This window comes from Sus scrofa, chromosome 5 (genome assembly GCF_000003025.6).
Source record: "Sus scrofa isolate TJ Tabasco breed Duroc chromosome 5, Sscrofa11.1, whole genome shotgun sequence".
NCBI lineage: Eukaryota > Metazoa > Chordata > Mammalia > Artiodactyla > Suidae > Sus > Sus scrofa.
This window is the reverse complement of record NC_010447.5, coordinates 104,215,102-104,229,047: the sequence shown is the minus strand read 5'-3', so window position 1 is coordinate 104,229,047 and position 13,946 is coordinate 104,215,102.

Genomic DNA, 13,946 nt, shown 5'->3' with positions numbered 1-13,946 from the left:
ATGTGGGTAAGGTTTGTTTCGATCCAAAAGGGTCAACACAATTATCATTTATTCGTGATCCATAATTTAATTTTAACACTGATTTGTCAAAGTGGACTCATCTTGGCGGTTTCTTTTGATGAGCGACAATCCATCCGTCAGGCTCGTAGAGCTGATGGTTCTCTTCGTAGCCCTGGGTGAAGTTCGCTCCTGGGGAGCTTAAGTGGATTGCCACACAGTCGATCAACTGGCGCATTCCACTTGAGGAAAGACACAATAATTTGGGAAGGAAGTTGAGCAATATTGATACAGCACCTTCTTGTGAAAAGTGATGGTCATATTTACTGTGTTTCTAGTCCTCTGAAGGATCCTGAAATTTTGTTAGGAAGTGAATTACCAACATTTATGGAGACTTTATAATTTGACAAAAGCACGTGGACTGACTTTCTCATCATAGTGAACCTTGGAATATGCTCAAAATCTGCTTGTTATCCCAGAGTGTTACTGTTCATCCTTTAAATAACCTCAGGTTGCCGTCTCCTCTGTGAAACGCATTGTTGATCACTAAATGAATATAGAGCAAAGCAGACTTGATAGGTATTTCATATTAAATCCTGATGGTACCTGAACTCTAGGAAGCATGTCTGTAGCCCTCCTCACATTGTCTCCATCACCAGAAAACCAGTTTCAGTGTGAGACTCTGTGGTACATGAGTGGCGTGTGCAATGTACTTCATTAACGTGGTATGTAATGCGTGGTGCTTATCTTTTTTTGATAAAAGACATAAACCATCATGCAAAAAAAAATGCAAAAAATCTTTAAATTTCCCTATGAAAATTTAGATGCCATCTTTAAGATGTTTTAAAACAGTTTTTAAAAATGAGTAGGCAATGGAATCAGACTTGATCTTCTTTAATTAGAAAATTAGAGAAAACAAAAATATTTGAATAACGGGCTATTTTTCATCCTAGAAAATTGTATTCACAGATAATGAAGAGAATGTTTAGAAAGATGCACAACAAATTACCTTTTCTCAATAAAATAATAAATATACTTACTCATCTGAAAACACAATGTAATTTTTAAAAGATTTCTTATTTATCATCTCCCTTGGATTAAAATAGGAAAATCAGAATGACATTAGAAGAGTGAAATGACATTGCTTGCTGCTTTCTTGATGACTTCGGCATGTCTATAACACGGGAAAATTTATCTAGTTTGTACAGAATAGTAATTTCCCATGTAATTTTATCCAGTTTCTGTGAGAACTCATGTCGGGCTACCTGCAGTGGTTAATAAATCATTAGAGAGAATTCACTTTGTGATAGGCGTAATTAATAATCAAGACTTTCAGACTCATTCTTAATATCCTTTTATATTAATCAAATTACATTTCTAGAGGCAGCAGTAGACACCACATATATTTTTGCAGTAAACATGAGTTGTATCAAGAATAAATATCTTAGAAGTGTAATGTCATTGTTTCAGTGTCATTAAAAAAATGGTTTTGTGCTTCGCTCTGACGTGCAGGGTCATTTGCTGCAGCAGTTGAGTTACACTGTTGGGGATTTCACTGTGGTGATTTAATCCTGATGAGAACAAAATAGGAAAAGAAAATATTGAAAACATTCAAAAGAAGTTTCTGGGTTTCAGTCTTACTGGGAAAAGACGAAAGGAACGACGTATTGCAGGGTATTTACTGGGCTTTGAATAATCTTGGGTTTTATTTCACCCTTCCTTTCACACCATGCATGTTAGAGCTTCCTGAGAGAGCTGATCTTTCAAGCGCACCAACAGATCTGCCCTACTATGTGGCGAATTGGTATAGAGCGAGCAAGGCACACCTTTCTTGATAAGGATTGATTCATCTCTCTTGGTTAGTCCTAGGAAATTTTATAATGCAGAAATTCTAGTGATAGTTTTGATATTTCTTGTGTGTGAGGCTGCAGACAATATGTCTGCTAGTAAAATCACAGAAATCTACAAACCACATTGTATGAAAGTGCACATGTAGAAATGGGTAATTCTAGCATATAAAAAACCATTCAGAGTGTCTGTTCTCATCCTCCGTGCTCTGGACGGTCTGAGACCCACCTCTGGTTGCTTTGTCTGGTGCTGGTGGCAGCAGGCCAAGTCTCCAGGCTGCACAGCAAGGCTCGTTACGTGGATGGCTTGTGCTGTTGAATTTGCCTTTCAACGCAAAGCCACCAAGGGCATTCACTGGTGCGCAGGGGACTCTGAGTTCTTGTTCACAGGGTCTTAACGTGACCTGGGCCTCTGGGAAACAGGAGGTTTATCAGGCAGCCAGTATCCCTGGTAACTTTTTCAAGATACTCAGAAAATATCTTAGAGCACACATACTTACACACCCGTGTGCATGCACCTACATGCTTATTCATGCTTATGTGCAAATTAAAGAGAGACCTCTTCCTCTCCACCTCGCAATGATGAACTTTATGGATTATAAGCAAATACTTGATTGTGAAGGCAGACTTGATTCTTCACCATAGTTTTCATTAGAAGAAATAGGTGTTGATTCGGGTTTTGAAGCAAGCGTTACGTCTACAGGTTTAACAAGATAAAAACAAACATGAAACCTTGAACCAAGTATCCCCATGCTCAGGTGACAACTGAAGAAAATGGTGGCTAATTTTAGCAGGCGTGCTAATAATTCGAGATCGTAAGCAGGCACATACATGTCTACATCACGATGCTCTCACGCAAGAAGGACTCCTCCAGACAATTGACCCTAAGGGCCATTGTGGGAAGCTCTGAACCTTGGCATTCAAGATCGTCAGACTGGCTAGGAGGGAGAGCGCCACTAACAAGTTTGTCCTTTTGATTCAAATAACTTTTCTTTATTTGCAATTTAAAACATACTGTGGTATTTCACATCCATCCACACCAATCTCAGCGTTTCTGAATTGTGTTTTTTGTTGTGTTTTTTAAATGATGCTCCCAAGGGAAGAGTAATGATATGAAGCAAATGCTGAGGTGGCCTTGAGAAAGACTGGGAACCATGCCTCCCCTCCTCTACATACTTCCCAATGCCTGATTGGTGATTTTTTTTTTTTTTCCATTAACACAAGAAACAATACAGGCATTGACAGTTACAGCAAATGTCTTCCAAGTCTCCTGTGGGGTCAACATGCCGTCTTTTGGAGATGTCACCTTCAAAATCACTGCCCCCTAGGGTTACAGTGTGTGTATGTGGGAGGAGGGCCTATCTTGACTTTTTTTTTTTTTCTTAAAATCAGGACCATTTCCTTGTCTCTATCCATTCATCCAATTCAAAGTACAGCTGAGTGTTGCTGTAAACTCTGAGACATTGGAGTTCCCGTCGTGGCGCAGTGGTTAACGAATCCGACTAGGAACCATGAGGTTGCGGGTTCGGTCCCTGCCCTTGCTCAGTGGGTTAACGATCCGGCGTTGCCGTGAGCTGTGGTGTAGGTCACAGACGTGACTCGGATCCCGCGTTGCTGTGGCTCTGGCGTAGGCCGGTGGCTACAGCTCCGATTGGACCACTAGCCTGGGAACCTCCATATGCCGCAGGAGCGGCCCAAGAAAAGGCAAAAAAAAAAAAAAAAAAAAAAAAAGTCTAAGACATTTAATGCATACATCATATGCAGCTCAGTCCCATCAGACTGAGTACAAAATCTGGAATATTAAAAAGCAACAACAACAACAGCCCTCTAACCGCTTCCTCTTGTTTATTCCTCTTAGAATAAACTCAAAGAGAAAAACTGAGCAACTCGGGAGCAGGCTGACACGGTCCCCTGTGATCTGCCATGTCCCCTCAGCTTCTGGTCCCCTTCCATGTCCTGCAGCAACGCTGGTTTTCTTCCTTTCAACCTGACATGGGAAGCTTGTTCTCATCTCAGGGCTTTTGCTCTTGCTGTTGCCTCTGTCCCCTGATCTGTGACTGGCTGGTTGTCATCATTTAGTCCTCAGCTCAAAACTTCCTTCCCAGAGAGGGCTTCCTGGCCACCATGACTAAAGCAGCCAGGCCTCCACCAAAGCACCCGAATTCTCATCCTTCAGTGCATTTTCATTATCCAAAAGTAATAGATTTTTTAGACACGTTTTGATATCTGTCTCCAGTTCCCCTCCTGAACCGCATGAATTAAACCTCACCTGTCTTGTCATACTGACCCCAGCACCTGAGTCAGTGCCTGCTGCAGAGTGAAAGTACAGTAATCAAGTGGGTGGAGGCGAGGACAAATTTTAAAACATTAAATGGTTTCGAAGACACTTTCCTCCCCCTCCCCGTTTTGGCCACCCCTTGGCATGTGGAGTTCCTGGGCCAGGGATCAGATCTGACTCTCTGCTGTGACCTGTGCCACAGCTGCAGCAATACTGGGTCTCTCAACCCACCGTGCTGGGCCGGGGCTGAACCTGTATCATGGGTGCTGCAGAGGAGCCCTGATCCCACCGGCGCGCAGTGGGATCCCTTTTTTTGGGGGGGACACTTCCATTATTTATTTACCAATCTACATAGGCGTCCCTAATCCTAAGCAGTTTGCAATAGCCTGTATTAGTTAGGGTAAGAGTTAGCGTTACCCTGATGAGAGCAAGAGCTTAGTACAGTTCCATGTGCATTTCTGGTTGATGGACGTTTAGGTGCTCATCTGGGAACCTAAGCTTGTTCCATCTTGAGGCTCCGCCTCCCTCGAGGAACTGGCTGCTGTCTTCAGTCACCCAGCAGGTGGCAAGGAGACCGGAGGGGAGACAGACATGCATTGTAACCATTTCCTCCTCAAAGTGGTACCTGTCACCTCATGCCATTGGCCACATTCAACCACACAGGCCGCATGTAACTGCCAGAGAGCCTGGGGGAAGAGCTGGGGGCCAGGAGAAAAGGAAATAGGATTTGGTGAATGGTGTTAATTCAACAAGGAGTTCATCAGACTGAGCTCTAAAGTCTTGGTGGCTCCTAAAGTCACCTGAATCTAGGCCTGTAGATGCCCCAAGGTTATGAAATCAAAATGCTAAGGGCAACCAGTCACATCAGGACCAACCATCCAGGCTCTAACTGTGGCCAATCCAATCGCGTCCTTTCTTTGCTTCCACACGTTCTCCATGTGAGGCTTTCCTCTGCTGCTGGCTGCGGAGCTCTCCTGACCGCTCGTGGTTTGCCACTGAGACTCCAGTGTTTGTTCAGGAGTTCATGTCATGACTCGGCAGTACCAAACCCGACTAGTATCCATAAGGACACGGGTTCGATCCCTGGCCTCACTCAGTGGGTTAAGGATCCGGCGTTGCTGTGATGCAGGTCGCAGACTCTGCTTGGATCCCAAGTTGCCTTGGCTGTCACGCAGGCTGGCAGCTACAGCTCCGATTCGACCCCTAGCCTGGGAGGTGCATATGCCACAGGTGAGGCACTCCCCCCAAAAAACGGTTCAGCTAACTTCTAAAAATGTCTAACAGCCCTCGATTTACACTTCAACAACACACAGTGCAGCCCTTGAGGGAAGACTGCCCTCTTTCCCTCACCTCCAGCTCTGGCCTAAACTCTTAAAAAGAACCAGAAACTTCGCTTGGGGAGCACCTGTGGTTGGAGGTCCTGATGCGGTCAGCTGGTGTTCGGGAATGCTCCCCCTCCAGCCGCTAAATCCGCTTATTCCTCACTTCCTTTGGGTCAGGCGGTGTTCTTGACGTGCTCGCCAAAGGTTCGCTTCGTTGCCCCTGAGCTCGATGCGGATCCCCTTTGCCTTGGTCCACTTCCTCTTGGCCACGGGTGCCCCTTGCAGCTTGTGCCTTCCGCCGCCGTCTCCCACATCCCCAGCCTCTCGTGCCTGCCGTATCTGCCTTGGCTCCGTGCAGCCCTGGCGCCCCTCAAATCTGCACCAACCGTGGCATTCAGTTCTCTCTCTCCTCTTTGCAGTGTCTCTTTTGGGAAGCCCTTCCATACGCTTCTCCGTGTTAGCTGCATCAGCCTTCGCGCTAAGAAGTCTAGACGATACTTTAATGCTCCCTTTTGTATCATAGGATCATCTTTATGACAATCGATGGTCATATTGTGGGGAGTTTCCCGCAGCCATTTACCAAAGCCTGCTTTTATTAGAGCAGCATGGTAAAATTATGTAGGGGAAATAGTATATGCTTTGAGATTAAATAGATCTGGATTTAAATCCGTATTTCAATTTATTAACTGATCATCCTGTGGCGAGGATGGTATTACTACACAGACTTATTGTGAGGACTGATTAAAATAAGTACTCAGCATATAGTAGTTGCTCAGTAAATACAGGTGGGGAACCCACGACCCCCACTTATGACTCCTAGTCAGAGACGCAAACTGGGGTAGGGAACGTCATGTCTGGCAAAATGGAACAAGCGTGATAATGGCACATAGTCTCTGAATGGCAGTTTTGTTTGGCACGATGTGGAGTCAAGGCTCAGGCACTGGTTCACAAAGTCGGCCATCTAACAGAGGTTGCCTGGGGAAACCTAAGCCACTGAGTCTAGGACTGCAAAGCCGCGCCCTGCACAACTCAAGGGGGTACCGCTCTCACAGCTAATGATGTGAATGACACCTCTGGGAGCTGTTCAGTGAAGTGGTCCTGGGAAGATTGGTTGAATCTGGTTTAAATAATAGTAAGAGGAATAAGGTTTTCCAGCTAGGATAGGCTTTAAAGTACTCAAACTCCACTTATTTTTGCTCTAGTTTAAACAAATGTAAAACAGATGATAGTAGCAGAGAATCCAAAAGTTCACATTTCCATGCACCAGTAATCGGAAATGTTATTTAACTAAATTTCATTATCTTTTCAAACTTGGTAGAGTAGGCTGTCAAGTTAATAAACCTTGCTGATCAAATAGAAAAGAAAACGACGGTGTTTTTGTTCTCAATAATTCCTAGCTGATAGTCTCGGAAGACAAGATGTGGAATATGGCTGATTTGCATCATCTGTTCAAACAGCATTTATTTTTCTCCTCTTGCCTGTTCATTCTGACTTCCTCTAATCGAGGCGCCCCTGTAGCAGAGATGTGATTTCCCAGACCTGCCTACACAAACACCAGGAGGGAGTATGGTTCAGATTTACAGCTCTTAGTGTGAACACCATGGCAAAAGGCCGTTGGTTATTTGAAATGATAAGTTCTCACCGGAATAACTGGCATGGATTTCATGGTTACCGCCCCTGACACCATGTGGTTTACGAACGTTTTGCAAATTTTTGATGTAGTCCAAAGAGAGCCAGTTACAACGGTTCCCTTCTGTATTGTCAGTCAGGTGAGCAGATGCAACAGCTAGGTGGCACGATCCTGGGGGAGCCATTGCCTGTGTTACCAAAATGAAAAGCGGGCTGGATGTTGGAGGCTTCCTGCATAAGCCCCCTAATTAAGTTTTCCAAAGCGTAACTTTTTTGAAGAATAAGAAAACATCACTAGTGCTTTATTGGCGAAGGTTTGGAAGATATTATCTAATAGTCCATTAAAGGTGAAGACGAAACAATGAAATGGCAATTACTATGGTTCTTGTACTTCTTTAGCTGTCAAAGTTTTTTTATTGGGAGGGTGTTCCTGTTCTAATGTTCTCAGTCCAACGGAAATGAACTTGCCTCTGCTAAGGGTGGCTTTGCTCTTGGCTCAACCTTCTACATTTTTACAACCCCCAGGTATTTGACTCTCTCTTTCAGATTCGATTTAACTGGAGAAGAACTGAAATAACTCGAAGACGACCTTGTTAACATCTTAGGCTATCAAATTTAGAAAAGGTCTCATCCCCATCTGCAGCCTCCCACTCTCCATGTTTTCATTAGGAATGAAAATGTCTTCTTTCTGGCTTGGATTGTGTGTGTTCTGGCCTTGGCCAAGCTCTCTTCATTTTCTAAATAGAAATTTAATACGCATAAAATTAACGACAAATCTGATTATGGTGATGTGCATAAATTAGAAGACATCTTTATTCATTTCCAAGGGCTTATCCCTACCAAAGAAGATGCATAAATTTGGGTGCTAATTAAGCCAGGATTACCTTTGTTAAGGAATACAAGCTTACACTAAGCTCTCCGTTGAAGAGGAGGGTGTGTACTTTTGGGTGAAGACACCATGATACAGGTGCTGATGGAAATAGTGAAGTTGTGTCATGATCTTTCTCAATACAAAGGCATCTCATTTACACTAAGAATAGTTTCTTCTAGTTTTTTTTTTTACCAACAATAGCAATGGACAGGGATGTCTTTCCTTTGAAGAAAGAGGGATCAAAAGCAAAAGAATGTTTCCTGTTCCTGATGCAAAATGAACATGAGTAACTCATCCCAAGGCGAAGTCACTCTGCCGTCTTAATTTGCTCCTGATGACAACGTGTCCTTCAGCTGACGTGATTGTAGGCATACCTCCCTTTGTGTTGCTTTAGCCACCACAGTGGTTTCTCAGTATTGACAGGCCATCTGCATTGTATCGATGCCAAGGAGAGATGAAGAAAACTTGGGGCTGGTCCACAGCAAAGCCATTCAAGAAATTTAGAAGGTCTGAAAAGGACAGCAGGGATAGCCCTGAACAGGATTTTGAAGAAGGTAAAATTTGGCCTCTAGGATCTTTTTTATGTGCGTGTGTCTTTTTAGGGCTGCACCTGAAGCACATGGAGGTTCCCAGGCTAGGGCTCAAATCAGAGCTGTAGCCGCTGGCCTATGCCACAGCCACATCTGCAACCTATACCACAGCTCAAGGCAACGTCAGATCCTTAACCCACTGAGCGAGGCTAGGGATCGAACCTGCATCGTCACGAATGCTAGTCAGATCTGTTTCCACAGAGCTATAATGGGAACTCCTGCCTCTAGGACTGAATCTTCTCCCTCTGCAGTGCTTTTTCTTTTTTTCTTCTTTTGTTTTGTTTTGCCTGCATGCCTGTGTTTCATCTTCTTTCTACGTTTTTCTTTCGCCTTCTTCATAAGGGACCTCCAGTTTTTCCTCTCGAGACTCTCAGGGTAAGCCTGCTGTAACTAGGAGTAACTCTGGGCTCTGAATTTCTCCCCATCTCTTTCCATCCATCAAACCAACTTGTTCCTGTGGCCCAGGGTTAGCTCAGGACCTTGTCGGCTGACTGGTTGATCTGAAGAACAGAGTCAGAGCAAATACCGGCTTCAGTGAGGATGAGTGAGTTACTCCCTTGAATGCAGCAGCAACATGTCACGCGGTAACGCACAGAGGCTCAAGTCCCACGTTCCAGTTCCTCCTGTAATCCTTTCTAGATATTAAGAGGGGTCATTTAAACCTCCTAAGCTTCGGTCTCTGTATGCATACAAGGGGGTTCATTGAGAAATTCGGAGCCCGCATAAGAGCAGATGTTTGGGCCTTTGCTCCATTGGCTAATGCAGCCTCTCACTGACGCTCCAGACAGCAGAACTACGCCCACTGGGGAAACAAGGAAGGAGATGTACAGAGATGTTGACCAATAGAAGCCACCGTCTCTCTTGCGGGACTATTGTGATGTATTCCTGACTGTATTCCTCCTTTCTCTCTGGCCAGTCTCTTCTAAAATGAAACAGGCGGAATGATCCTGTGGAAACTTGAGTCATACCTTTGACCCTCTGCTCCAGGTGGCTTTCAGTCTCACCCAGAGTAAAAGCCAAAATCCTTTTGTTCTATAAGGTTCTCATGATTGGGTTACCTCTCTGGTTTTCCATTTTTCCCTCCATTTTTTTTTTTTTGATCTTTTTTTTAGGGCCCCACCCATGGCCTATGGAGGTTTCCAGGCTAGGGTTTGCAGTGGAGCTGTAACCACTGGCCTGCACCACAGCCACAGCAACGCCAGATCTGAGCTGTGTCTGTGACCTACACCACAGCTCACTGGAATGCTGGATCCTTAACCCACTGAGCGAGGCCAGGGATCGAACCTGTGTTCTCATGGATACTAGTCAGATTCGTTTCTGCTGCACCACAACGGGAATTCCTCCCCCCTTTCTCTTGCTTATTCCAGTCAGTTACACCTGCCTCCTTGCACCCTCCTATTCTCCCTACCTTTTTTGGCTTCCCTCATGGCATGTGGAAGTTCCTGGGCCAGGGATGGAACCTGCACTACAGCAGTGACAATGCCAGGTCCTTAACTACTAGGCCATCAGGGAACTCCCCCCCATGACCACCACCACTTTACAGCCATCATGCTGGCTACTTTCTTTTCCTGAATGTTCTTCTGCCAAATATCACTACCGCTCATTCCTTCGTGTTCTTTTCTCAAAAACCACTTTCTTGATAAGCCTTACCTGGTTACTCAGGCACTCATACCCTCAGCACTTCTAAGATCCTCTGTCAGCTTTATATTTTCCTTTTAGCACCTGTCACGGTGTAATATTCGTATAGTTACTTACTCGTTTATGCTGTCTCCCTCCCGAGCTCGAGTTCCAGGCGATAAGGAGAGCCTGCTGCCATTGCTCTCTCTCTAGCTGGCCGTCATAGCTCAGTGAATACTGGCTGAATGAACGAACGAACTCGCCCCAGGGTCACACAACCAGTAAGGGATAAGATCTGACCTCAGGCCATCTGATTCCAAAGATTTTAACCCTGAACCTTGCGTGCTTTCCACACTATAAAATTTAAATCTCACGTGTCATTTGGAGAGAGTGCTGGCCTGTGGGAAGAACACGTCCCACTTGCTACGCGGAGAGTCTGGGAGGATTTGGCTCCCTGTCTATTCTCAAAGCACCGATTGGGGGTGTAGGACGCACAAAAGGGTAACCTGAGCTTCCCACCAACCACTGCTTTGCTTTTGAATCTCTGCTATCCAGCCCCAGATGGAGTGGCTTAGGTAAAGTCTAGCCCGGGAGAAGACCAGACTTTGAGTCATATTTGCCATGACGAAGTCTCACGCAGTCGTAGCTGCCACTCCCCACTGCGGTTTTTTTTTTTTTTTTCATTGTTCTTTTTTCTGCCTTCTCCTTTTAACTTTCTAGCCAGTTTTCCCCGTTCTCTAACTGCGCCATCGCCTGAGGGTGGCGCTGCCGGGTCTTGCCTTGCTGTGTGGGTAGCATCCGAGAGAGGAGACTGTCGATCCAGTCTGGACCAGATATACCCTCCTCAAATCCCTGCCAGCTCTGAAATGACATGTCTGAAATCCAAAGTACTTCTACTTGAATACCTTGCTGTGTGTGTCCCAACCTCGGAGACTAAAACCAAGGGAGACAAAGAAAGCTGGAAGACCCCTCGACGGTCCAGAGGTGGAACAGGTGAAAGGCTGTACAGGCCAGGTGGTAGTTCTGCATCGCTGGGTGGTCTTCTTCCCACAAGGCTTATTTGGAACCCAGATGCCCTCGGCCAAGCAGCATGGTCTTATTCTTGGACGTTTCCTTCTGCAGAATTCCTGTTTTACTCACAAAAGATTTCCTCTCAGGCTGAAGTTACCTTGCGAGGGCCCCTTTTCCAGCCTTGTGTAGACGAAGCTGAGCTCCTGCCTTCAGCTGTTTACCATCCTGGGATTCGTGCTTGCTTAGTAGACATTTGTGGTTTAGCTATTCATCAGTTGATAAAGCATTAACTACAACTGTATTAAAAATTGAAGAATCAATTCCGAGGATTCCAACAAAGGGTTTACTTATCACCGATGCAATTTTAGAGAATTTTTAGAGGAAAAAAATTCTCTAGACATTTTTAGGGAACCATTTCAAGTGTAGCAGCAGACAAAAGAATTATGACATGTCCATGTGCTTTTAAAAATGTTGGGTTCACTCTGTGTTTTTAATATCAAGTAACAGAGCAAATGATCTGATTTTTATCTTTCTTAGAGTGTGGGAGGCCCCTTCCTTTGTGACCTTCTGGTTTTGCTTTTAGTCTCCATCCGTGAAAACTTCCGTTCCGGCCAGAGAAGACTGGCTGCTCTGATGTTCCAGAAGCCTGGCTCCACATGAGAGTGGTATTAACGTTATCCATCGGCCCTGGGGTGAAGTCCTTCCGCTCCTGGTCGTGGTCCAAGACCCTTCATGTTGCAGGCGGTTCTTCTGATGCTGCTTTTCGCCATTGTGTGCAGGCATCACTGTTGGCCTGTTTGGACCTCTTGGAAAGAAAGCTTCTTTAAGAACAGGAGAGGAACACGAGGACCAATGCCCACTTGCTCTTGAGCAGTGATTGGGACCAGGAAAGAGAAACTGAGTAGTCGTGATGGGCCTGAGAGGTAACCGTTGGGAAACCACGACCTGCCGGGCACTGGGCCCAGGACTTCACAGGCTTGTCCTCTCGGAGTCCTCACAGTTCCTCGTCTTATGGATGAGAAAACTGAGAGCCAGCGATGGTGTTTGTTTTCAAGTGCAGTTGATTTGCAGTGTTTCAGGGGTACAGCAGAGAGCTGTGTATGTCTCTAGTTCTTTTTCAGGTTCTTTTCCAGTACAGCTCATTGCAAGTCACTGAATGCAGTTCCCCGGGCCGTACAGGAGGATCTGTCATTTGTATACTTTGTAAGAAGCGGTGTTTTCCGCTTTGGTAACCATAGCTTTGTGGCTGTGTCTGTGAGTCTATTTCTGTTTTGTAAGTAAATTCCTTGCTGGCCTCTTTTGAGGCCGCATAGAAGTGATACCACGTGATGTTTTTCTTTCTTTGACTTCACTCCGTATCGTCATATCTCGGTCCATCCATGTTGCTGCAAATGACCCCTCCAGGGTCACCAGGTAGTTAGTAGTGCAGCTGCCTTGGGCCTAACAAAGGAACTGCGGGCTTTGTTTTTATTTCCTATACTGAGCAGCAAACCTTCTTTTTGACTTCTGATTGTGGAATTTCAGGGAAATTCCTGTCTAAGGAGTCTTTTTTCTCCCAGCCTTGTTTATATCTACCGCCTTCCTATTTTTTCTCCACTCCCCTTTTTTTCCCAGGCTGCATAGGGTAGTAGAAGGGAAAGGACTTTTGAGATGGATACAATCTATCCAGCTTTCACTATGCAACTTTCTGAAGATAAGAGCTGAAGAAAGTACCTTAGTCCTTTGAGCCCTAGTTCCTCATATTAAAAATAAAAGATAATAGCTCTTTCATAGAGTAGTTGCAATGATTACATATGATAGCACATGTGAAACTTAACTGGACCCATTAAGTTGCCAAAGTTTCTGCTTTTTATAGTGCTTCATTTAATAGAACACACATCCATTTCCAAAAGCCCTACAAAGCATTATAGAAATGTTTACAAAGGAAAGGAGTAATCCCATTATTCAGCATTCATCAAAACTTCCTAAAAATTTTCTTCTCTCCCAAGTTAGGGTTCACAGGGCAGCTTCCCCAACTCTGTCCAAAAATACTAATTTTTTCTCAATGTTCTCTCTCCTTAAGTCCCAACCCTACTGCCATGATACCCAGGCCTGCAGAGTGACTGTTCTGTTGCCTGAGCTTTGACTGAGGGGTTGCCTCAAATTATTTCTCCTTTATTTTTTTTTGTTTGTTTTTTGGTCGTTTTAGGGCCCCACCCATGGCATATGGAGGTTCCCAGGCTAAGGGTTGAATCAGAGCTGTGGCCACTAGCCTACACCACAGCCACAGCAATGCAGGATCCGAGCCACGTCTGTGACCTACACCGCAGCTCACGGCAATGCTACATCCTTAACCCACTGATCGAGGCCAGGGATCGAACCTGTGTTCTCATGGACACTAGTCAGATTTGTTTCTGCTAAGCCATGACAGGAACGCCTCAAATTATTTCTAAAGTAGGTTTGCTGGGAGAAATACATGCAAAAGCAAAAATCTTCCCTTTATTTCCTCTTCCTCCCCGTTTCCCCCCATTCATCTCTTCTTCCTCAATTATTTCCTATATGGAAATGATTTACATTCCTCAAAGCTAGTAGTGCCTTGGTGGAACTTGTCTAATAGCAATTTTTTCTTTTTGTCTTACATTTTGTGGTCACCTGTGTCTGACTTTCCAAAGAGACTATAAGTCCATTGATTTAGTTAAGAAGACTTTAGGCTGCAAGTAGCAGAAACGATGTCTCAGGGGCTTACACAGAGGTGGTTTTTCTTGTTTTAGGACCACACCTGTGGCATTTGGAAGTTCTCAGGCT